General features: G+C 41.5%; 1 long non-coding RNA gene across 3 annotated transcripts in view; it reads right to left on the reverse strand.

The window, feature by feature from the left end:
• Positions 1-26,761, reverse strand: part of LOC132363646 (uncharacterized) — a 532,506-nt gene that overhangs the window by 212,858 nt on the left and 292,887 nt on the right. For all 3 annotated transcript variants that reach the window (XR_009502630.1, XR_009502629.1, XR_009502628.1), the window contains exons 4-5: positions 17,394-17,493; positions 9,165-9,296 (exon numbers count right to left, since the gene is read on the reverse strand). This is a non-coding gene — a long non-coding RNA (uncharacterized LOC132363646). The remainder of the gene's footprint in view (positions 1-9,164; positions 9,297-17,393; positions 17,494-26,761) is intronic.

Raw genomic sequence — 26,761 nt, forward strand, 5'->3', positions numbered from 1 at the left:
ACTAAGTGGGGAAGGCCTGCTAAGTCCCACACACCAGGCTGCTGCACATCAAAAGCACACTGTGCGTGTGTGTACATATATGAACATGCGTACACATGCACATATACATCACCAATTATCCTCCTTCCTCTCTTAAGAGTGATTTCTTCTGCCCTATCATCAGCTAGAACTTGGCAAAGGAGAACAAGAAACTCGGACCATCACAGCACATCAAAGGCCTCTCCTAATATATTCTCCAAACTAAGATGCATAAGAACGCCTTCCTCATCCTCTTTGGAGACCATTAAGTCAGAGCTGAGCCTAAGAACAGCCTTCTCTTTCTCCCTTCCAAGAACACCTCAGAGGGCATCACTCCTTACATTTCCTGCAGTCACCCTTCCCTTGAGTAAAATGTTAAAAATGGCAATAGATTATAAGAACCTTGCTTTCAAGGACAAAAAATCCTTACCATATAATACTTTGTGCCAGCCCTGCCCACACCAAATTTATTCTCATTAGTCTATATTGACTCTCACTTTCTCATCTTCCAACATTATGAACCTTAATTTGATCGGCCATTCATCCCAGTTTCCTAGATTTGAGCATATGTAGCTGTCTGTTTGTCATGTCCATTGTGATAAGTGTCCTTGGTAGGTTGTCAGCTGCTTCTGATGTGTCAATTTGTGGTCTAGACTCACTCAAAGTGTTCCAGGATTAACAAAATCAGCAGAATTATTAGAGAAATGCAAATCAAAACTACAGCGAAGTGCCACCTCACACCAGTCAGAATGGCCATCATTAAAATGTCTACAAATAACAAATGCCGGAGAGGGTGTGGAGAAAAGGGAACCCTCCTACACTGTTGGTGTAGCCACCATGGAAACTTAAGTTGGTGCAGCCACTATGGAAAACAGTATGGAGTTTCCTCAGAAAACTAAAAATAGAACTGCCATATAATTCAGCAATTCCACTCCTGGGCATATACCCAGACAAAACTGTAGTTCAAAAAGATACATGCACCCCTATGGTCACAGCAGCACTATTCACAATAGCCAAGACATGGAAACAACTAAATGTCCATCGACAGATGAATGGATAAAGAAGATGTGGTACATATATACAATGGAATACTACTCAGCCATAAAAAAGAGTGAAATAATGCCATTTGCAGCGACATGGATGGACTCAGAGATTATCATACTAAGTGAAAGAGAAAGGCAAATGCCATATGATAACACTTATATGTGGAATCTAAAATATGGCACAAATGAACATATCTATGAAGCAGAAACAGACTCACAGACTTAGAGAACAGGCTTGTGGTTGCCAAGGGGGTGGGAGAGGGAAGGATTGGGCATTTAGGGTTAGCAGATGCAAACTATAATATATAGAATGGATAAACAACAAGGTCCTACTGTATAGCACAGGAAACTATATTCAATATCCTGTGATAAACCATAGTGGAAAATAATATAAAAAACAATGTATATATGTATAACTGAATCACTTTGCTATACACCAGAAATTAACAGAACATTGTAAATCAACAATACTTCAATTAAAAAAAAGGAAAAGAAATAAAATACGAATATCAGAATGAAAAAAAGAATCAGCAGAACTCCAGGCCTCACCCCAGATCTCCCAAGTCAAAGTCTGCATTTTAACACTACCCCCTGGGTGATCCTTACGCACACGAAAGGTTAAAAATCACTCCTGAGAAGTAGGAGTTCTCTGTCTAAACTGCAAGGCACTTATCATACTCCTGAATACAGGTTGGGAGTAAATCATGAAATGTTAACTGAGTCACTAGAATGGGATTTTATAGAGATAGAGAGGGAAAATATAAGAAATGGTTGTTGTTATACTATTTACATCTAGACTCCAAAATTTATGTCCCTTATGCGAAGCACTTAGAGAACTCAGTAACTCTGTATGTTTAAGTGGTGTAAGTGCCAGAGAAGTTCAAAGAAAGGAGAGCTTGATGTGGGATTTCCAGGTACGGGAGAATACCATGGAGACAGTAGGACTTGAACTAAGGATCAGTGGATAAGATCTTGCTAAAATATGACTACTAGGAAAATCTTCTAAATCCAAAACAGATGGATTGAGTTGTCAGATAGTGCTTACCAACCATGTGAACTTTAATAAATCACTTCTTTTCTCCAAGCATTAATAAACCAGGAAGGTGATACAGCATAGTGGAAACAAGATTTGGTGTCAGAAGGACTCACCTCCAATTCTAGCCAGACTATGTCACCTTGGAACAGTTACCTTACCTTGCTAAGCCTAAGCATCCTACCTAAAAATGAGAGTAACACTTGAGAATTCAATGATAAGAAAAGGTATACAAAGTTCCCAGGTCAACATCTGTCGCACAATAGGTGGTCAACCAACATTACTTTACCTTTTCTCCTCCCTTCCTTCTAGCAAAGAGTTGAGCCAGCACAAACGTGAACTAAATCTAGATCTGAGTTGGTAAGGACAGTACAGATGAGGAAAGTCCTGAAGAGCTCAAGCTTGATGTGGCAAGAAGGATCATTGTGCAAAGGTGAAAACAGTATTTTAGGAATACCAGCCTAGCAGTGTGTCCAGAGTGGACTAGAGAGGCAGGTGATGGTGGTGGTGAATTGGCAAGTTCACTGAAACACATAAAGGACTTTGTACCAGCTTTCACCGCACACCTGTGCTGGTCATTTGTCTCTGCTCTCAGATCCCCTCTACACTTGTCTGCTCTAACCTGCATATTCGAGGACTGGATTTCTTGCCAACTGGCTTCCAGGTAGGATGAGCCACTGGGAGGCTAGAAAGCTTGAGTGGGAGGAGGAAAGAACCTGTTTATCCTTTCCTCTCCCTGCACGAGGTGGCATCTTAGAGCTTATTTCTCCTGGGAGTCTCCAACTCCAACAGGCAATCCTGGCCTCTGTGCTCCCAGCTCCCACCAGGTAGCCTCTACAGAGCTCCCAAACACCGCCACCCTCCGTGGTCTCTCTGGTCTGGGGGTGGGACAAGCTTCCAGCCATTGCCAACCTCTGGGTTGCTGTACCCTCTCCTCATTGGCGTCTCATTTTTATCATCACCTAGGTAACAATACTATAATATAACAGAACCAAAATACAGCTTCCTGTACTATGTTATTCCTTCTATTGAAAGATTAAAAGTGGTTTATATTTCCCTACTAGACCTTATCTGACAGAGCATCTATATCAAAATACATCTCAGATTATTGTTGCATGATGATGTGGGTTTCTAAATCTTGGAAAATATACAAATGAAAGCTACATAATGATTGATCTTTCATTGACGAGTAGGAGAGAAACTGGGGTCAGAATTCTCCACCCAAAACATATCATGAAGCCATTAACACAGGATAATTATTAATCTGGGAATGTAACTGTACCTAAGAGCGTGTCACATTTAATTTAGCATTTGCATGGGTGATCTGGAAAGGTGAATAACAAACGCAGAAATTAATTCCACAGATCTAATTGGGAGATGTTGCAAATACCCAAATCATGGTGAAATGATCAAAAAGAAAAAAAAACCTGACAGTTACAGAAATATGGGCAGGATATGGTGGTAAAACTCATCAAAATGCATAGCTGAATCAAAATAGCAAAATGAGATACTGCCTGAAAAATCTACATTTGTATAGTTAAGAGAAAGCAAATCAAAAACACGGATATTCCATGAGTAGGAAAGAAAGTAAAAAACAAGTAAAGCTGAGAAGACGGAGGAGTGACAGTGCAAACTTGAATATAATTTTGAAATATGATGGAGGAAAAAGAGCCTAGTTAAGCTGAGCTTTAACCATAGACACCCTGTGGGGTTTTTTTTTTTAACAATAACAACAACAACAAAAATGATGTTCTCTCTCCCTCCAACTTCCACTTACTCCCCCCAGTTTACACACTATTGATTAGGTCATACTCACTATGCCTGACTCAATTTTGCATAGCTCGATAACAAAAATGAGAAAAATATTAAGAATTGCAAGAACTCTGGGAAATAAAATCTGAAAGATAATCAGCAGGAGGACACGAATGATAAAGGCAGCAGAAAGAGCCAGATTGGCTGAACAATCCTATTGCTAGCACAGACCCAAAGAAAATCAGTCATATTGTGTGGGACAAACAAATTCCAATTAGAGAATAGATCTCAATGTTGACCTAATTATTGAATGTCCAGCTCTCATTTTTATGGGATGAATCCAGGCAAGTAAAATAAATTCTTGGAGACAAAACTGCTCTTTCTAATAAGGAAAATGACTTCCTCTTTCTCCATGAAACCCCAGATGGTCAAAAAACAAAAGCCCCATACATTATTTTTTGTTCAGTTTGAACCTTAAATCCTTCTATAAGGATAATATTGACTTCAAGGGGTCCAGACAGTATATTTCCTACGTGGTCAAGAAGGGGTTTCTTTTAGGGAAACAGGAGTTCAAAATAAGGACAAGAACTCTTAACTCTGCAAGGATACAACCAACACAATGTAGCAGCCACCAACAAGTCTGCTTGCTTCCAAGTAAATTATTAGGTGGAAGAAGAATAAAGGATTAAAGCCAAACACTCACAGCTCCGTGTTAAACTGGGCTGTTATAATCTAAGTATTCATGAGAAACCATTTTAGAATTTAAAAGGGGGTGGGAGAGAAGTAACTAGAGTCAACTGTAATACAGAGAGGGTCTGTCACATGATCTAATTACAGAAATGAAAGCAACCCAGGAATTATGTGGTCTATTCAAGCCTGCAGGGAGGACGAACAAAGAATATAATTATCCATCAAGCCTGTTGATGAAACAATTACTATTTAAAGCAGATATAGATTTAAAATTAATTTGCTTCTGCATTCTGAGGATTTGGGGACAGAGATAAACAGTGTTTGAAGTTTAATTATCCGTGTGTAAGATGAAGGGGCTCATTTCAGTTTGGTTAGCACTGCAAAGCGTTTTGGATGGTGTGAAAGGAAGGATCCGACTCGGCTGAAAGTCCCAGCACTGCTAAAACCTGTGATTAAAGCGAGTGAGGAGGCTGGCTCAGCCTCATCCGCACAGGATGTGGTAGTATGACGGGAGAGGTGGTGCAATTGCAAATTAATATTCAAATGAGCACTAGTTTGAAGTTTACCTGGAGGGGGGAACACACTATCTCTAAAAGAGCAGAAGACGGCCAGCCAAAGAGTTCCAGACTCCAGAGCCGTGAGATCTGGGGAGAGGAGACCTTCACGCATGTTTGAGCAAAGAGGACATCTACCTGCCAGCTACTCTGAATGGACTGATTCTTATCAGAGGCCATGTGTGCAGTGTCCCAGGGCCGAATGGCAGGGCTGAGGGGAGGGCAGGGTGAAAGGGTGAATTGGAGCTGGAGCGCAAGATAAAAAACAGAGACTAGAAAATTCAAACGTTAAAGAATGACTGTGGATATGCATGGAATTGTGTCTGTGTTCAGACATCAAAACTCCCGGGGACAGAATTTCCAGACGTCAGACCCAACTCACCAGCCGCCATGGGGGAGGTGTGCTCAGTGACCCGGCCGTGCTCAAAGGGCCTGGAGCAGAGCCGGCTACGTGGCGTGGTGGTTAAGAGGATGGGCTTGAGAATGGGCCAGCTTGAGTGTAGAGGCCAGCTCTGCCACTTTTCAATTTTGTGACATTCTCAAAGCGTTTGACTCCCCAAGTCCCCTCCATCTCATTGATGACATGACTTTCCTTCTTTCCTCACTGCGTGGCTGTAAGTATTAAATATGGTTATGAGGGGAAACCTCAGGGTCCTCTCCCTACTTAAACTTCCAAGGGTTCCCCATAGTTTTTTGGGTAAAGAATCTCCACAACGTGGACCGCAAGGCCCAGCAACGGAGGGACCCCGTCACCTCAGCCACCTTCCCTTTCCCCTCCCCACCACTCTCTCCACTCCGGCCATGCAAGCCTCCTTTACGTTCTCTGCTCTGTCTCCTGCCTCAAGGACTACCCGTTTACTTTTGTCTCTGCCTTGGAACACTTTCCCTTCCCCCCTCCTTTAACCAGTTAACCAACCGTTATCTATTCATTCTGCAGATCTCAACTCACAGTATCTTCGGTGGTAGTTAGCACAGGCTCTGAGGACAACTTGTCAGGTTCAAAACCCCAACCCCACCACTTACTATCTGTGTGACTTTTGCCCATCTAAGAGTCAGCTTCCTTCCTACAAAATGGGCATGAACACCAGCACCTACCTCATACCACTGTTGTAAGGGGCACAGGAATTAATACACACGACAGACAGTCTGAGCACACAGCCTGGTCTGCGGGGAGCACTGGAAAACTGCTCTTGCCCTACTCCCCAAAGCCCGCCCTTCCATGTCGCTTGTCAAGGTAGCAATTTTATGTTTGCGTGATTATTTCAATATGTCCATCTGTTCGCTAGAATGGAAGCTCCATGGGGGCAGGAACTTTCCAGTGTGTAGTCCACAGTATAGATTCAGTTCCTAGCAGAACAGTCACCCAAACATTTGCTTGAGGGATAAATGAATGGAAATGCTGAGCACAGTGCCTGGCACATAGCGGGACCTCGATAAATGCTAGCTTTTCAATAACAACCCACTGATGATGCCAACTGATGATGGAAAAAAGCAATATTCACTTTGCCCAGAGGTTCTCAACTGGGAGTCATTTTGCCCCCCACCCCCACCCCGGGAAGACTGGCAATGTCTGGACGGGGCGGGGAGAGGAGCGTGCGGGTGCTACTGGGATCTCGTGTGACGAGGCCAGGGCGGCTGCTAAACATCCTACGATGCACAGGGCAGCTTTCCCACGACACAGAGTTATTATCCAGCACAGAATGGCAACAGTACTAAGGCTGAGAAACCCTGAATTTTGCCTTGTCATTTTTCACTGATCGCTTAATTCACCCGTTGAGTTACAGCAGGCAAATCCAGCTTAAGGTAATCATTCTCGCCTTTCATTCTGTCCATTTCTGTAGGTATAAGGCCATCTTTGCCTCCTCCTCTGTCCCCAGACTCTCTTGGCCTAATGGAACGGTCTCATTTCTTCTCACCCCTGTGCCCGGTGAGAGCCTGAAATCTGGGCATGTGGGTGAGGCTGAAGAAAAACACACACTCCAAGACGTCTCCCACTTTGTTCCCTCTTTTGCCTCATACACATATTCCTATTTTCAGCAGAGCTTTCAGTAGAAGCCAAACGTGAGCACCACTACTTGGTTTTTAGGACAGAGCTGTGTTTCGAATGTCATGCTTCAAGAAAGTTCATGTAGCCAAAAAGCAGGGCAGGGGCCAACATGTTTGATCTCTCATGTCTAATACAGAGGTCACTCTAAGATGCAAGAGAATTTGCTCCAACCATAAGCCCTGGGCTCAAAATTATCAAATGTAAATTCATAGGGATGAATTATAGGATCTGAGAAAAAGTAGGATAATGGAACAAAATTGTTCTGAAGTGGCAATCCAGGTAATATAAAATGCACCAATACACACAAATGCTAGAGGTTAATACAAATTTTAAAACTCAACATTTAGTCGATTGCATAAAATGACATGTTGACAATGGTTAAAAGTCTGTCAAACAGAAATTACAAGTGTTGGCAAGGGTGTGGAGAAATTGAACCCCTTGCACACTGTTGGCTGGAAGGCATAATGGTTCAGCCACGGTGGAAACCAGTTTGGCTGTTTGTTCCTCAAAAATGTAAACAAAGAGTCACCCTATATCCCAGCAATTATATTAATACCAGTATAAACTAGGCATAGGACCAAAAGAATTGAAAACAGAGGAACAAGAACATGGATGTATATATTCACAGCAGCACTATTCACAACCCCAAAATGTGGAAGTAACCCAAATATCCATCAACAGATAAATGGATAAATAAATGGTGGTATATCCTTACAGTGGAATATTATTCAGCCATATACAGAAAAAAGTACTGATACTTGCTACAGCATGGATGAACCTACAAAAATCATATGCAAAATAAGGTCACATATTATATGATTCTGTTTATATAAAATTCTAGAATAGATAAATCCATATAGACAGAATGTGGATTAGTTGTTTCTAGGCACTAGAGAAAGGGGGAAATGCAGAGAAATGCAGGAAAACTGCTTAATGGGTAAGAGGTTTTATCTATTAATACAGAATATCATCTCCTTTAAATTAAGGCGGAAATGTTTTGGAACTAGATGGACGTGATTACACAACACTATGAATGCACTAAATGCCACTGAATTGTTCACTTTAAAAATGGTTGATTTTATGTTATGTAAATTTCTTCTCAATAAATTATCTTTTAAAGCATGCCAAAATCGCACAAACTTGACAGACACTGAAAGAGAGAACACCTCAAAATGGACAAAGTAATACGTATTGGCTATAAAAACTTTAGAAAATACATAAAAGTACCACAAAGAATATATAAGCCTCTATAGATAATATTTCCAGTTTTTCAAAATATATATTCTTTAATGTCAATGTCAAATTAACTTTGCAATTAAAAAAAAAAAAACCAAGACCCTGTGCATTAAGTAATATAAACCTACACAGTTGAACATTTATTTCTGCCAGAGCTTTTATTATAAGCTTGTTTCTTTCTGTGGGCAGAGGCTGGGCTGGGGGACCGAGGGTTGCCAGGGAAGCAGGTAAGTCTGTGACTTTTTGGCTAGGGCCTCTCTTCTATCCTTCCATCCATCTCAGACCAGTGTGTCTGGCCCTTACCAGGCTGGCAAAGTCTGGTCTCTGTGGGACAGAAAGCTTCCTTCTCCACACCTGAGCCACTGACCCTCCAAGAAAGAGACTGGAATTTCTACTCCTTTCCCTACAGAACCTCCTTCCTGCCCACAGCAAGAGGTCTCCATAACCTATTATACTAGTAAGCTCTGAGAATGGGGACATGGGGGCTTAGTATCCTTGACTTCATGAAAAAGATCATTACCTCCAAAAAATTTGCAGATGATGGTGAACTGTATGTCTCACATCCCATCCTACTAAACCTTTTTGAGCATAAACATGAATAAAATGAGAAAGAAACAAAAAGAGGAGCAGAAGTTTAGAGCTTGGCTAGCATAGAATGGATATGTTACCAGTGAATTAACAATAATCAAAGGTCCATGTTATAACCACACTGGAGTGGTAACTGTCTCCATGAAAAGACACCACCCCAATTCACAGACCCAGAGGTTTTGGTTTTGAATGTTCACTCTTACCTTCATCTATCAGTGGCCTCTCTCTCAATCCAATTTTATCATCAAAGCTTCAGATCCAACATCCATCCTCTTCTTGCAACACTTGTTCCTCCTGTTCTTACAGCAAAACTGCCCTTCCCGAGTCACTTCTTCCTGATTAAAAAGACCAGATGTCAAAGGTGTGCAAGTATCCTCAAGAGATTTCCTCCCTACAGAAACTGATAGGACCAAAAGAGCATTAGTTTACCAAAAAATGGTAAAGGAAATAAAAATAGATGATTGATCAGAGATCAGAGATCAAGATCAGAAATAGCAACATTGACAAAAAAGGGCAGAGAATTTTCCAAGTATGGAGTTGCCTCTCTGGCATGGGCCATCTATCCCACAGCTGATGGAAGGTACTGATTCTTCTCCATTTCCCCAGGGAACTTAGCATTCATGGTTTTCCCGAAAACGGCTGCTTGAGGAAACATCACCACAAGCAGAGAGAAGAAGCCTAGCCAGCTGGCCTTGCCTCTGCTCCTTGCTGTGCATAATGCACAGACATACAGAACCTACAGCAGTAACACAGAGTAACATAACCAAGAGAAACAAAGGAGAGACTAGTCAAACGCTCCGTGTCCTCTTGTTCTGTCTTGTCATGATGCACAGACTTGAGAAATCATAGAAGCTTAAAAAAGAAGTAAATTATGCTCATCAGATACCAGCAAAACACTTCACATGTCTGTACACTGTATGGTTTCTATCTCAACCCAAAACCCACCCTGATCAAGAATTTGGAGGCAGTTGCCTAGAATGGGGCCTGATTTTACTCTGGGCTGTACAGAACTGGCTACGGGATCCAAGTGAAGACTCTGCAGAGATGGAATTTCAGGTATCCAAAAAGGTACACTTCCATATAAACCAAAGTGGCCACCAGATGTGAGGCGCTCATACCCCAAGCTATGAGAAAATGGAAAAGTCAAAATGCCCCCAAGAGCCATTTGGTATCATTGAGTTTCTCCTGGGACACTCTGTACTGCCTGTAAATATGACCAAATCCAATTCTAGGTAGCTTCTGGAACAAGGCAAGTGGTCAGGATTTATTCAGGCCAACATCTGGAAACACGCATGTTCCAGTTAACTCTGTGAAAAAGCGAAGTCATATCCCGGAACTGTCTCCCTGCCCCCACCCCCGGCCCCTCCTCTACCAGCCTAAAAACCTCCATGGCACAATATGTCCCTAAGATGCCTTAAGATAGCATCACAAAATTGGACAATAGCTGGCAGCAATCATCTCCCAGACTTGCCAGACTTGGTATTTTTTAGGGTAGAAAGCATCTAATGGCCACGAGTACTTCATTTAGTGTTTTTCTAATGCATTGCAAGAAGTTCACTCTCTAGCACTGAACTCTGCCAAGGAACCCATCTCAACCTCCCATCCCACCTCTAGAGAATTTTCATCCAAATATTTTATTAAGCTTGTCCCAAATGCTCAGTATTTGCAGAGTACTTTGCAGTAATTTAGTAGCCTTCTCTCAAGACACACCTAGAGAAAGGAGACTGCCCACACACTATCAACATTTACTTTGCAGAGGGAGACCCTGGAGTCTCTAGGGAGGTTTACAGCTAGTGGCCAAGATCTTTTTGGAGTCACAAAGAAGGGGCATCTGATTCCACTGGGAAGGGGACCAGTGACTGCAAGATCTTCCCTTTTGGTTGGTGATAGTTTGTTTCCCATTAAAGTTACTCCTTGGAAGCCTTCTTAGACAAAGGTCTATCTTGAAGTGTTTTAAGGTGTTGTTTATCAGGAAGAAGTAACATATTAATTAGCTAATACTGTAATATTGGTTAATATGTTAGTATTGATAAATTTTCATGTATCTGGACAACGTGGTTATCACCCACTTGAGAACAGGTCCTGAAATGATGAGACCCAGGACAGGTAAGTTTGGAAAAGGAAGCTAAAAAGGAAGAGGAGAATTTATCCACAGGAGGAGGTGGTCTAGGACCAGAATACAGGAAACAGTAGGAGGGGGCAGCGATGGGGGTGGGAGAGAGGAAATGAGGGCACTAGACACTTGGCTGGTTTGAGACGCAGCAGGAGGAGCAGAGGAAATGAAAACCAGACGTTGCTGAATTGACAAATCTGCCTGAGCCAGCACTGCGCTTACCGGCACACAGTGAGGAGACCCCAGGGAAGGGGGATGTGACTGGTCTTTGATACCCTGCCCTCGTTGGCACCACTCCTAAGGGAACAATAAGCTCTCACAGAGCTGTGAGATTGGGTGGAGTGTCGAGCAGGAGCAGAGCAGGAGCAGGGGAAAGATGTAGGGAAGCATCAGAAGTTCTCCAGGTTGGGAAGAGTGGGGTGGGTCAGAGGCCTTGGAATTTCCCATTGGGCGACCGTGCCCAGGTCCATCTCCTGGGGAGGTGGGCATGCCGGCACAGTTCACGCCACGGCCAGGCATCTGGGAGTGCCTCCCAAGCCCATCTGGGATCTCTGATCTCCTAGCAAAGAGTGTGTGAGGAAGAACTGGCAACACCACACGCCTATCCTGATTCTGGTGTGGAAATGTGCACATCAGCTCCACGATCCTCTTCCCTTTTCTCATCCTCTCTCTCCATATCTCCTGCATGCTCCCTCTAGGACTGCCAAGACAAAATTGTTAAGAGATGCGGTTTACTTCTTTGATAAAATGTAATTATTGAGTGGTACTCATTGATAAATCTTACCTAAAAAATTAAAAAGAAATTTAAATACTTAAGCTGCCTATGGATTTCCCTCTATATACAAACGCTCTTCACATTTTAGCTTCACAACCTTCTGTGGTCTTATCCTCACTTCCTGGGATTCCCAACCCTTGATGCTGGTCTCTGGCTGCTTTCAGTTCTATCAGGATTCACCCCAAGGAACAGGCCTAATGTTCCTGGCCTTTGCTGACAATTCTTCCTGATAATCTTTCTTACCATCAAAACGTACCTGACCTACCTTCCATTCTCTGAGAGCTTTGCTCAGTGCTGTCTATTCTGATATACTAACCTATGCCAAGAGAAAACACATGCCTTATGGTTTTTTGAGAAATTCAAATGAGAGAAATTAATATATACAGGTAAAGTATTAATATTTTGTTATTGTAAGTACATTAGTCCTTACAGGTAACAAACTGACATTTCAGTAGGGACTGAGAGAAATCTCATCTAAACCAGTGGCTCTGTTTGGGGGAATTTCAGGCATCAGGCATGCTGGCCTGGGGGAGTGGAAGACAGGGAGAGGCTGCAGCTTTGACTCTGACATTTTATAAGCCAGCTGCCCACTCCTCATGTGCTCACTGCCCATCCTATGGCCAGTCCACGTTTTGCTTCATTCAGTTGAATGTGCGGAAAAAAATCAAACCTTAGATTGATCTATAGTTAATAATATTAAGTGTTTGAGGGACACAAGAGCATCAATGTACAGTTAGTTCCCAATTATGGAAAATAGCATGCCTTAGGGCCAAATATCTTTTAAATCTTCTGCAGTTGGCAAGGAACCATTAGGGACTCACCTCCCCTAGACAGAGCCAGAATTGCTTCCATTCAGGGGAGTCTGTCACTTTCCAGCTCTGTGATATGGGACAAGATATTCAGCCTCTTTGAGCCTTAGGTGCTTCATCTATAAAATGGGGATAAATCCACCTATCTCACCAGGTTGTAAGGATTCAATGTAACAGTTATGTAATATCTGCAAAGCACATAACTCACGGTTTGTCATATAGGAAACAAGTGAAAAGAGTAGCAAGCATAGCTGCTACTCCCAGGCATTTTAAGAGTGGAAATATTCAGCCTTCAAAAGGTCCTCAAAGGTAGCTGTATGATCTACAGATTAGCCAAGAGACTTGGAAACCAGTTGGGTTTGGGAGTTTCACATTGCCCTTTGAGACAGCTGGCAAACCCATGAAGTGTCTCAACCTCAAGGACAGGAATTTCTGCCCTAGAGATAGACATGACCTGTCTAACCAGAGATAGAGCAGAGGGCCTGGCCACCCCCTGCAAGACTTCTCCCTCCCACCAAGCCAAGGGTATACCCACTCCCTCTCCTTTCCCTGACCTCACCCTTTTCCACCCACCTACTCCCCACCCCCCTCCCGGCTGTGAGAGCCTGCCTAATCTCAACTCCAGGAGTGCTCTTTGCTTTTAAAATGCCTTGCCCAGCTTAATCAGTAACCAGCCGCCCTCCACTGCCAGTTAGTAGCCTGCCCTGACATGAGTTCCTTCTCCTGCCAGCCGGCAGATGTGACTTTTTTAGGAAGATTCAATTCCCAGCCTGCGCCCTTCTGCTAATGACAGCCCCTCTCTCTGAAGGTTACCTGTCGCCAGCCAGCATTCTCGCTCATGAATGCAAAGTAAAGTGTGTGCTTGCCCTGACCTTGGAAAAGCACATCATTCTATATACGAGTTCTAAAAAAGAACATTTGACATTTGCTGTCTTATTTGTGTCAGGACTGAGAAAAGTCCTGTGTGGCAGGATACCCTCTTAGGTTCAGGGATGTGGTTTGTGAATGGCACTTGTCAACTAAACCTTGCAATGATACTCAGCAGGCATGATGTGGAGAAAATGTTAATGAAATCTTGCCTAACTGCCGGAACACATTTGAATAGAATCAAAGTCATATGTGAGATTTTTTTCTCTTATACTAAGTCTTTTCTGCATATATTAACCTTTTGCCAGTTTTTTTAAAAAGCACAAAACTAGGATGATGCACTCATTCAATCATTCTTCAAACATTTATCGAGTACCCATTATGTACCAGACCCTGTACTGAGCACTGGGACAAAAAATTAAATGAGGCATAGATTATTTTAGGCAAATTATTATTCAAGATTTTATGCTGAGAACCCAACTTCTTGGTTTGCTAAAAACAAAGCAAAAAGACAACATGCATTTCTGGACCTTCAAGTCATTTGGAAATAGGCAAAGGGAAAGGCAGGGCTCTTAGAAAGAGCAAATAGACTGCAAGCAACCAGAATGGATGAGATGATCTCGGACAGATTGGGATGATCTTTCAGGAGGAGAGTATCCTGACTTGCTTTTGTTTATGAAATAGTCTTTCAAGCAAGAAGGGCCTGCAATGGCCAAGCTAGGCTTGCCCTCCTTGACCAGTCTCTGCCCTGCAGCTTGATGCCACTGATAGTGAAATCCAGTCAAGCCCTGCTCTCCTGATAGTGGTGCAAGGCACCACTTAGCAGAAGCTTCCTGATGCAGAACTTTTAGAGAATTCAAGGACTCACTCTGTCATCATCATCAGAAGTGCATGTTTCCACTGCTGAGTCAGAAGAACTAAATTGGAGCAGGACCAGAAACAAATGGTGAGTCAAATGAAAGCTGTAGCTGCAGAGCAAACGCCCCTGGTGCTAAAATTGCTGGGGCATGGTGTGGGGTACCTCTACAAATCCCTAGGGCCCATTCATTTCATGCCACAAATGGTTATGGAACACCTCCCATGCTTCAAGAGCTGTCCTAGGTGCTGGGGACAGAGCAGTGAACCAGACAGACAAGGCCCCATCCTCATGAAGCTTATATTGTAGTGGAGAAAGACAATACAAGAATAGTTTATAAGGCTGAAGAACAAAAATTAAAAGATGAGCTAAAGAGTAACTTATGGAAGGTACTTATATTGGTCCAGATTTTATTGCAGACAACAGAATCCACTCTTGCTCATTTAAACAGAAAGGGATTCTACACAGGGAATTTAGTGATTATAAAATTGTTAAAAGGGCTGGAAGAGTAGGCTCTAGACTGACCTCTCAAGAACAATCCCTAGCCTCTGCATAATCTGTCATAAGAAACTGTTGTATTAGGAAGGTGCTATATCCCTACTGACTGCAGAACTATTCCAGGCCCCAGTGCAATTAAAACTGCTGCTGCAGAGCCACAGAATCAGAAAGCTGCCCTTTGTTGCTACACATTGTAGCCATAGCTACAACTGCTTGCTCCAGAATCACACCACGGCCACCACAGTCCACGCCAACAAAATGATGCTTGGTCCCCTCAAAATGGAGACCTTGTGAACCACAAAATTGGTGCCTTGCACTTTGTTCCTGGAAACAAAATCATTTCTAGGATCCAAGCTCCAAGAAAGTTTGGGAAATGTGAATTTCAGTTCTGCAGTCTCAGCATAGGAAAGAAGAGTTTGAATGGATGTTAAACTACCCAATCCATAGTAACTATCACACCATTTTGGAAGGATATTCAAGGAATGCCTCTGGGGGAGGTGGCATTTAAGCTAAGACCATGTAAAGAACTGAGGAAGAAACTTTCCAGGCATAGAAAAAAAAAACAAAACAAGGGTAACAACTCCAGGCATAGTGATTGAGGGCAATAAAGAACCCGGAGGAGTTAGGAGAAGCAGGGCTTAGGAGATCATAGTAAGGACTTGGATTTTATTCAGAGTACTGGAAAACCACAGAGAGTTTTATGAAGGGGATCAGCATACTCTGATTTGTATTTTTAAAAGAAAATTCTGAAAGAATGAAATAATGCCATTTGCAGCAACATGGATGGACGTAGAGATTATCATACTAAATGAAGTAAGTCGGACAGAGAAAGACAAATACTATATGATATCACTTATATGTGGAATCTAAAATATGACACAAATGAACTTATCTACGAAACCGAAACAGACTCACAGACACAGAGAACAGACTTGTGGTTGCCAAGAGGGAGGGGGGTGGAGGGGACAGGGCAGGGGGGTGGGGAGGGATGGATTGGGAATCTGGGATTAGCAGATGCAAACTATTATATATAGAATGGATAAACAACAAGGTCCTACAGTATAGCACAGGGAGCTATACTCGATATCCTCTGATAAACCATAATGGAAAAGAATATGAAAAAGAAGACATATATGTATAACTGAATCACTTTGCTGTACACCAGAAACTAACACAACATTGTAAACGAACTATACTCCAATTAAATTTTTTTTTTTTAAAGGGGGAATTCCCTGGCAGTCCAGTGGTTAGGACACCGCACTTTCACTGCAGAGGGCCCAAGTTCGATCCCTGGTCAGGAACTAAGATCCCACAAGCTGCGCCGCACTGCCAAAAAAGAAAGAAAGAAAGAAAGAAAAACAAATCTGGCCTCAAGGTGGAAAATGGATTGTAGATAAGCAAGGATTGAGCCAAGGAAACAAGACAGAACATTCTTGAGGATTAGAGATGATGGCGGTTGGGGTGAGGACATTGACCACAGAGATGAAGTTGACACATTCGATGTGTATTTTGTAGGCAGAACCACAGGAATTCAGAAGGAAATAGATGTGAGGAATAACAAAAAAGGAAGCATTAGGGATTGCTCCTATGTTTCTAATCTAAACAAAGCGTGGATAATATTACATTTACTGGGTTGAAGAACAATGGGGAGGACATTCGGTGAGTCTCCAACTTACCAAAACACCAAGTCCTTGATGTTAAAAAAAAAAAAAAAAAATCAGTTATGTAGACAGGCTGGAAGTGGACTCAACAAGAAAGCCTCATGTTTTGCTAATCTCATTCTTCAGCAAATTCAGAGTATTCTTATGGTCCTGGTGTAGTGGGTCTTACTCTGTGTATGAAATATTCTGACACAGGTGGGATCCATATTCAGACTGGGATAAAGGTTTGCATGGCAAAAGAAATGTGGAGCAGTGCAGAAGAGTTTGGAGAGTTGGCATCTAATAGCTGTGAGAAACAAAACTCATGAAGTATAAAGTCATTTGAAGGTGAGAGGCTGAGCTCTGAAAAGCCACATGAATTTAGGACTGTGGCAATTCGAAGCCCCATGTTTCCACGTTGGCACAGCAAAATAATCCTCAGCTCACCTACTTTCACATCTCTCTCCTCCTCACCTCTCTCTATTCACTTCCACCATCACAACACTTGCTAGAATTAGAATAAAATGCTTCCTGGGATTTATGAACCAACAGTTCAATGATAAAATGATGCCAAAAGCAAAAATGTAGATTATTATCTCTTTATAAACACAAATACTATTAGTAATCAGCCTGGGAGTCACCTAGAAGAACAAACTCAAAAGCCACTGCTCTAGACTACACATAATCTCTTTGACAAATAAATAAACCAACAAGAATTTAAAAGTCTAAGCAAGAGACAGAAAGGGAGGCCATGCCTGTGCCGTGCCTCTCTTTAGCAATCAGAGCTCTTAGAATAGCTCTGTTGCTGGAGCAGAAGCAAATAATCTTTTGCTCTCCCTAAGCATTAAATCTTCCACATGTCTTTAGCACTCACCATGGGCATACCTGGTGCCAAAGCAGAAAAAGATTTAATTTCAAGTTGGTAGGTTCTCACTTTTCTGTGGTTAATAAAGAGGCAGGTGCAGTCAGCTAGGCTGTTAAAAAAAAAAAAAGAGAGAGAGTGAAGATTGTTTATTTGACCAACTTCAAATCTTGCTAAACCACAGTATAAGACAACTCATAACTTGTTCCCAGCTCCCATATCTCAATCGCTTTCAAGGGAAGTGCTTCTGAAGGTATTTCACACTTACAAATGAAATTATTTTACCAACATAGGGCACTCTGAGCTCTGCATATAAGAATTTTTGAGCCCTTCTCCTACCCCTCTCGATATAAAAGATGTAAGTATGTAATATACTAAGCCCAAGAGTAAAGTTGCTAGCTGTTAAACTGATGAGTTGTGGGTTGTGGAGATGCATACCCAGTGTTCTCAAGAGTTAAAGCTTAAGTCAGAGCAATCTATCACCTGATAAAGGGAAGTTGCTCTGTACAAAAAGAAAGATTGATTCTTCTAAAGGATGGTGTTTAATAAAATAATTGGTTAGTAACTAACTGGTTGACTGATTTTGGCCAGTTTCCTTGTTTTGGAGCCGTCAATTTGGGCTCAGTTTCCATCTTTAGTCCAATCTTTGGCTGTGTTGGGATTTTCGTTAAGTGCTTACACCGAAGGGTAGGGAGGAGAAAGCAGAAGGGGCATGAGCCACAGTTTGTCATTTTGTCACCTAACAGGAAAATGTATTCATGTGTAACTTTTCTTTAGAATCTCTTGGTTCTGAGCAGATAGCAGATATTTATTTAATAACATGTCTCTTGAATATGTCAATGAATCATGGTACCCATCTGGTGTAGGCGAATTCTACACTGGGGATTGTGGTTGCCTCTGTAACATACATTCCACTTCCCTCCTATGGAGAAAAAGCAATGATGCCTGAGGGAATGACGTCATTTAAAGAGACAGGCCTGGCTGCCTATGAGCAATCTCAACCCATTTTGCAGAGATTGGCTAAGAAATGGTCCTGTGACCCTTGATTCTGGCCAGTGAGAAGGAAAGGAGGTCTCCAGGAATGTTCTTCTTTGTTCTTGAGGGAGAGCAATAGGAAGCTGGTTTTCTCTTCCTCACTGTATGTGAATAAGGAGGCTTCTAGCCCCAAATGCTGCTGGCAGCCTTTTTGCGAACACAAGGAAAACCAACCCAAGAATGAAGCCAAATCTTAAGACACAATAAAGAGATGGAGAGAACCTGACCCTCTGATGACACTTTTTGAGTTACTGAATCAATCAAACATAAAGCCCCCTCTATTTCCAAACTGCCTTCTATAAAGACCTAATAAATAGCCTTGTTGTTTAAGCCCATTTGAGTTTGGTAATCTGTTTCTTGCAAATGAATTCCAATGATGTGAAGACTGACACCATTTGCAAAAAGAGATTTTTTTTAAGTATTATTTCAAATACGCAGCTTACCTCTCTTTGAAATAGATAATCAATAATTAACTTTTATATTACTTAAATGTCCCTAACAGTTCCTTCTCACTATAAAGCTGATTTTAAGAATTGAAAGTCTACAAAGGCAATAGGAAATCGGGGCTGATAGCATTTAGCTCCTTCAGAAATTATGCTCTCATTCATGTAAGTGTTTTACAGCAAATCTTATACTTAAAGTGCAGTTTTTGGTTCTTACAATTTGGCGATATTTAGATGTCTTCTTCTTTTATACTTTATTTATTCCTGGGAATCTCATATCAAAATCAATACAGAAGTAACTTAAGGCATGTTGTAAAATGGGGAGGAAAGCCACACCCAGCCATGTCCACCTGCTCTGTAATTAATTACCCCTTCTTCCACACATCCAGTGAAACACCCATTCTCTGAGTATCGGGTATGAAAGTGACTGTCCATCGCAGGATAGCATAGCCTCTAAGAGCATGAACTCAGATCTTGACTCTGCGAGTTATTAGCTGTGTGCTTTTGAGTGAAATACTTAATCTCTATAAACCTCCATTTATCTTCTGTAAATGAAGATAATAACTGTATTTAGTTCATACCACTATGATGTGGATTATATAAGATAATGCGTGTGAAGCACTGAGCATAGTGCCTGGTATGTAGAAAGTGCTCTAGAAACGTCATTAATATTCAGTTTGTGGTGCAAGTGATCAATGGATCTTACCTGCAGGGGAGATGTGGGCATTTTAAAAATGCAGCTTAATAAACCAAATTATTATCTAACAGAGTGGGGTTCAGGAGAGAGCTGTTTGGGGAGAACAGGCAGAGTGAGATATTCCTCTCCTTCTTAACATTGATCTCCTATCTGCCCACATGGAATTAGTCTGGATCCCTCTTCCCTCCTCCATCATCATAACACTTAAGAATTAACTCTGATTCCTTCACATGGAGCTCAGTGAAATAAAATGATGAAACACAGCAGGATGATAATATCATAGATTGTTATAAATACACTCAATATTGTGTTTTTTAAAAAATCTAGAATATAGAGAATGAATAAACAAAGGAATTAAAAACTAATATAGCCTGCTGATAGTGGCTCATTTACAAGAAAATCAAGAAACTGCTTGAAGGGTTAGGTAGACAGAGTATTGGCAGGGGTCAAGGGGATCTACCCCCACCAGCTGAGGGTAACCTTGAGCAAATCACAGGATCCCACTAGACGTGAATATCCTCATCTGTCAAATGAAGGGCTTGGACGTGAACCAGCATTTTACACCATGTGCTTCCTAGAGCCTGGCAGGGGTGTGAGTGAGAGGGGAGGGATGGAGACGGGGAAGCAGGAGCACAGACGACCATTCTTTGGGGTCCCCTCATTTTCTCTAACCAGAGCAGTTTCATGGTCACCTGCTTTATATACTCTGTTGCAATAAAACATTTGAACACGCACACACAAAAGATTAACTGCACAGTCTCTAAAGTCCCTTCCAACGCTGACTTGCCAAAGTTTCCATCCTCATGGCTGTGATCGCCAATCTTCCCAGCACAGCAATCTTTCCATTTCCACTGAACAGACAGGGGATGTTGTCAGCTGTGCTGCCTCCATGCTCCTTCCCTAACAGCTTCACAGCTTCTTTGACCAGGACACCTAGAGCAACAAGTCCACAGAGATGCGAGGATGCAGGGGGTGGGTGACATGAATGGTAGGAAGCCTGATCCTGACAGCAGAGACAGACAGACCTTGGACTAGGTCCTGTACAAGTTGCTAAATCTCCTTCAAAGCTCCTGATCTCTGAGGTTTTCCCTGAACCAACATTCTTTTCCCTATCCCATCTTCAAAGTCCCCAGAGAAGACAGACTAAAGAGATCCCATCTGATTACTCTCAGTACACTTGATTTTTTGGGGATCATCTAACTATCCCCTTTCAGGGTCCCTGTAGAGTCTGAGATAGAGTTTATCAGGCTAAATTCCATGAAAGTTGGGTTTCACTGGTCAGAAACAAGGATTTATAATGCTAATTTTAATCAAATCACAATAATAGATTTTCCTTAGACAATCCATTTATTTAAGTTTCTTAATTTTTTCCTTAAATTCTGTAGTTCAAACATACCAAAAAGTAGAAAATAAAACAACGAACATTCATGTACTTACCACTCAGTTTTGTCAAAGCTTAAAATTTTGCCTTATAATTTTAGAGCTTTATAGAGTTTTTAAGGGGACAAAAAAATATTGCAGATAGGATGAAAGCCCCCTCCTCAATCCCATTCTTCTCCTTCTCACACTCCCCTCTACAGAAGGAATTACCATCTTTAATTTGGTGTTTTTCACTTTCATTCATGTTTTCATAATATTTCATAAAATATTATAAAATATATGTAATATATGTATAATATGTGTAATGCATGTCATATGGAACATTACATATATGCAATGTATGTAACATGTAAATTACATGTATGTAATGTGTGCCATTACGTGTGAACTACATACACATAATGTGTGTATATTCAAAAACAATATATAGCATTATACTATAAATATTCTGCAACTTGGTTTTGGGTTTGGTGTTTTTTTGGTTCAAGATTTTACTTTTAAGTTTCATCCACACTGAGACATGTCATTCTAGATCACTTTAACTTCAGTATAATATGTCTTTGTATGAAGATACTTCAACTTATCCATTCACCAGTGAATGGAAGTTAAAGCTGTTTCCAATTTCCATCCATTACAAATGATACTAAATTGAGCGTTCTTATCCACATGTGAAAAAAATTTCCCTAGCGTAGCAGAGGATTGCTGGGGTGAAAATTAAGTTCACTCCAAATTTTATTTGATGTCCTAAATTGCTTTCCAAAGTGGTTGTTCCAATGTACACACCCACTTTACACCCCCACTAGCAGAGTATGAATATTTTCTTGTGCCACATCCTCACCAACACTTGGAACTAGCAAATTTCTCAGTTTTTGTAAAACTGATGGATGTGAAAAAGTATTTCATTATGGTTTTCATGAACTTTCCCCAGGTCACTGAGGAGAGTGAACAGCTTTTCAAAAGCATATTGGCCATTCATGGTTCACCTTCTCTGAATTGCCTGTTATTATCCTTCACCTATTGATACGTTGACTTGTCTTTTTCTTATTGATTTTTTGGGAGTTCTTTAAGTATTCCAGATATTATTTCTCTATCAGCTACACATATTGCACATATCTTCTCTCATGTCATGACTTGTCACTTATTTAAGTTGTCTTTGCTGTACAAAACTTTTGAAGGCGTCAAAGTTATCAGTATTTTCCTTTATGATATGTGGTTTTCAGGCCTTGTTTGAGAAGTCTTTTCCTACCTCAAAGTCATAAAGATGTTTCTGTATATTTTCTTGTAAAACTTTTAAAGTTTTACAATTTATACACATTCAATCTACTTGGAATCAAATTTTTATACATGGACTAAAACAGCTATAATTTTATCTTTTCCTATAGAAACAGTCAGTTGTCTTAACACCATTTTTTAAAAATCTGTTTTCCCGCTAATTTACAAATCTACTACAATCATGTATTAAGTATTTATTCAAACAAGGGTAAAATCTTTATTAGATTGTGCTAGTCTATATTCCAAAACACTAACCTCCTATTTTGATTATTTTAATTTTTAATAAATCTGGTTATCCAGTAGGGCAAGTCCTCTTGCCTTGTTCTGACTTTAAACTTGTTTTGGCTATTCTTGGCCCTTTGTTTTTTCATATTTTAGAATAATAATCAATTTTAGAATAATATTGTCCAATTTTTAAAAGCTATTGGGATTTTGAATTTTATATTAATTTGAGCATTAACATCTTCAAAATACTGAATCTTGCCATTCATAAACATGATATATCTATTTAAGTCTACTTTAATGTCTTTCAATAAAGTTATCATTTTTTCTTAAGATGTCATAAAAGTTGGTTAGATTTATTCCCAGACACCTTAGAATTTTTGTTATTCTTTTAAAAGGTATCATTACTTATATTTTCTAACTCTGAAAATTCCCTACATTTGTGGCCAGTGTTTAGGGATCTTCGTAGTGAATGCTGTGACGTGCCACTTAGATCTCCCTTTAAGACTGAAGGGCTTGGCTGCCTTCAGTGGGAAATGCTACTGGCAAACACCCCCCAGCTGGTGGTCCTCTCTAGAAAGTGCCTTACCTAAGGTCACGTCTCTTTTCTGTGGAATCCCCATGCAAAGACTGATTGTCAGGGAGTTAAGAACTCATCCCCCTCTTATCAGCTGGGACAACTTTGAAGGGCCATTCCAGTTCTACAGCTTTCCTACCAAGGTCTTCATTGAGACTACATCCCAGCTCATCTTCTCCTCGATTCAGTCCTGCTTCTTTCTTGTCCTGTCCACAGGTATCTACCTCAAGAGCATGCTTCCTGCAGGTTAATCTCTATCTCAGAGTCTGCTTCCTGGAGAACCCAACCTGAAACAGGCCATGAAAGCAGATGCTAAAATGAGATTTGGGAATTGGGTCATCCTCTGCATGACTGACAATGAGGACCCATCACTGGCAAAAGGTAGAGGTGTAATTGTTAAAACTTCCATCAGTGGTAAACTGAGAGGGTATTCTGGTGAAAGAGAGTGCACAAGAGAATGTAATTTATCAGGCATTTGAGATATAAGGGGCAAATAATAACAAGAATAGTGGAATTGGGTGGTTATAGCTAAGATTCATTAATCCTTTGAAAAAGAGAAAGACCAACAGAAATTGTCAGTTAAAAACTAAACGTGAAAGCCAAAGGATCTTCATAGCATCACATACATAAAGTGGCTCTCACATCATGCAGCCTGAGGGAAGAGTGAAGAAATGCTAAGGACCAGGCCCAGGACTTACTCACAAGGGAAGCAGAGCTCCAAAGAAGATGAAGCTCTCAGTTCATGCAGGTCGGCTATGTAAGTTCAGAGCCTGGGCTGGGAAAGAGTGAACCCTGTCACAGGAATGAGGACGCCTGGGTTTATGAAACTCTTTCATCTCCTGGCACCCTGTGAACTTGCAGAAGTGGCCCACCCCTCCCTGTTCAGGTCTAGTTCTTTCCCCCTCACGTGTACATACTGAAGAGGCCTCTCTCCTGCAGGACAACATGCATCCCCCTTGGGACCTTCCCCCCCTCCCCTCCTGGCAACAAGGACAGTAACTAAGGTTAACCCAGTCCAGGACATGCTGATCCTGATTAAGAAGAACAGATAACACGCCAAAAAGGAGCTACAGGACCTAGAAAACATGTCCCAGCGAGAGCCAGGAGAGTATGCACTGGACTGGATCCTGAGGACGCTGGCTCAAGGGAAGCAGAAGATAAAGCTGAAGGGAGTGTTCAGGGCACCGTGACAGGACACGGGATTTCACAGGGGTCCAGTTAAGGACCTGGGAGATTGTGCAAACACCCTGCTAGGACGGCTCCCAGAAGCATGAAAAAGTGATGCCCCAGGGGTTCGCAAACTACAGTCTGCTGGCCAAATCCAGCCTGTGCCTTATTTTTCTACAGCCCGCAAGCTAAGAATGTCTCTTCCATTTTTAAAGGGTTATAAAAAAATAAACAAAGATATGCAAACAAGGCTGTTTGTGGCCCACAAAGCCTAAAATATTTACTTTCTGACCCTTTATAGAAAAAGTTTGTTTCACCCTAGCCCTCACTAAGTGAAGGGAGAATGCCAAGGAAGAAAGTAGAAGAAATACTCAGAGAAGTAGGCCTACAAGAGTGGACTTCCAGGGTCAAACTGAAAACTCCATAGGCTGACGATGCTCCATGGGAGGGCGCAAACAATAACGAGTGTGCTGGTGAGAGGCGCACCGGCCTCCCCAAGCTCAGTGGTGGCTCCCGTCTACGGGCCAGGAATGACAGTCAGGGGCCCTTACAGAGCCTGGCTCACTGAGAGCAATGATGACACCAGGACCCTGAAACAACAGAGGCCAGATGGCGGCTCTTAATTGTCAGAAGCCGAGGAGATGCAATTATCATAATGAGTGGCAGGTTCAGAGAGGCAGGGGCATTAACTCTGATTATCAGGAGAAGGTAGGGCTGCTGTTTCATAATGTAGGCAGGGAAGAATATATCTGGCATTTAAGTGATGCACCTGGGTGCCTCTTGGTAGTTTCTTGCTCAGTTTTGATGGTACCTGGACAGTTACAGCAACCTTGGCTTAAGAATGGCATCAGTGATCACGGCGTCAGACCTCTCAGCAATGAGGATCTGGGTCACCCACCAGGTAAGCCACTGAGACTAGTACAGGTGCTAGCTAAGAGGAGGGAGGGGGACGGATCTGGCATGCCAAGTAAAGCAGGGATGGATGAGTATCGTATGTGGCCCCAAGACCAGCCACAACAAGAGGAGCTATAGTTCATCCCACTCATCTTCCTCTTACAAGTGTCCCCCAAGGAAAAGAATCCCACAGGAATCCTGAAGAGATGGCTCCCAGAACTTAGATGAATAAGTAGATCCCAGTGCCACCCACATCCCCTTCAAGACTAAAGAATTTATCCCCTGAGGTGCAGGAAGTAATGCCAACAGTTAGACCTCCTCTCCCAGCCCTCTTCAAGAAGTGTCTTGGTGGGAAGCAGCAGGTAACTCCAGAGCCACTCCCCTTCCCGCAGCATCCCACCCCTCAAAAGTGGTCACTTGGAGATGGAAAGGCAGGGCCTCCTCATCCCAACATGGGACGATTCTGCAGGGACTTGCCAGCTTCAGATCTTCCCCTGGGGTTGTCTGGGCCCTCCTTTAGGACCGCATTGCAGCTCAACTTCTCCCTTTGCACAGTCACACCCTTTCTTTCCATAGGTGTTGATATCAAGAGCACAACCTAACAACCTCTCCGCAGGCTTATCTCCACTCAGAGTCAGCTTCCCTGGAGCTCAACTGCCAAAAATCTTTTATCCAATCCTTGAATTACTTGACAGCTTCTCTTGGATATGTAAGTACATTGTCTAAAAAACAAGAAAAACTGTACACCTGAAACTAACACAACATTGTTAATCAACTCTACTCCAATACAAAAATTTTTAAAAGAAAGAAAAAGACAAACACTTATAAAAAATAAATTTAAAAAAGAGAAAGGTTTTTCTTCCTTTCCAGTCCTTACAGCTTCCATTTCTTTTTCTTGTCTGCCATCACTGACCAGAACCTCCAGTACATTGATAAATAGATACTGTGATGACAAGCCTTCTTGTCTTATCCCTCTCTGAAGGTAATATCATAGGGTATAATATTTACTCTAAAATTTTGGTAGGTATCCTTTATCAAATGCTTCTTTTCCATTTTACTAAAATTCTGTTATCATAAAATATATTGAATTTTCAAGTGCCTTTTCTGCTTCAATTTAAATGATTATATTTCTTCTTTAGTTAATGTTACATTAAAAGGGGTTCTACTGTTAAACCTTCTTTACATTAGTACTTAGTAAGCCCTACTTGGTTTACACACACACACACACACGCACACAAATACGCATATATAAAACTCGTAAAGATACAGTTGGATACTGACTTGTAAATATTTTATTTATGATTTTTGGTCCTATGTTTATTAGTGATTATTGGCCTCCAAATTTCCTTTTTCATGTTGACTTTTTCTGTTTTCAGTACTGATCAAACTTTGATTTTCTATCTAAGTTACACTAGTTTCATAAAATGGCATTCACTCTTTTTATTATCTGGAACATGTGTATAAGATTGGATGTTTGATAGAACACACCTGTAAATGAGAAGTTTGGAATGTTTGTGTGTGTATCCTCATGCACATGTATATGTGTAGATTTTTTTCAAAAAACTGAATTTTGTTAATGACTATAACTACTTGTCTGTTTCTTCTTGAGTCAGTTTTGGTAAATTTCTATTTTTCTATGAAACAGTCCACTTCATCAAAGTTTTAAACTTTATGGGTATTTGGTTAACCATAG

Source organism: Balaenoptera ricei, chromosome 3 (genome assembly GCF_028023285.1).
Source record: "Balaenoptera ricei isolate mBalRic1 chromosome 3, mBalRic1.hap2, whole genome shotgun sequence".
Lineage (NCBI taxonomy): Eukaryota > Metazoa > Chordata > Mammalia > Artiodactyla > Balaenopteridae > Balaenoptera > Balaenoptera ricei.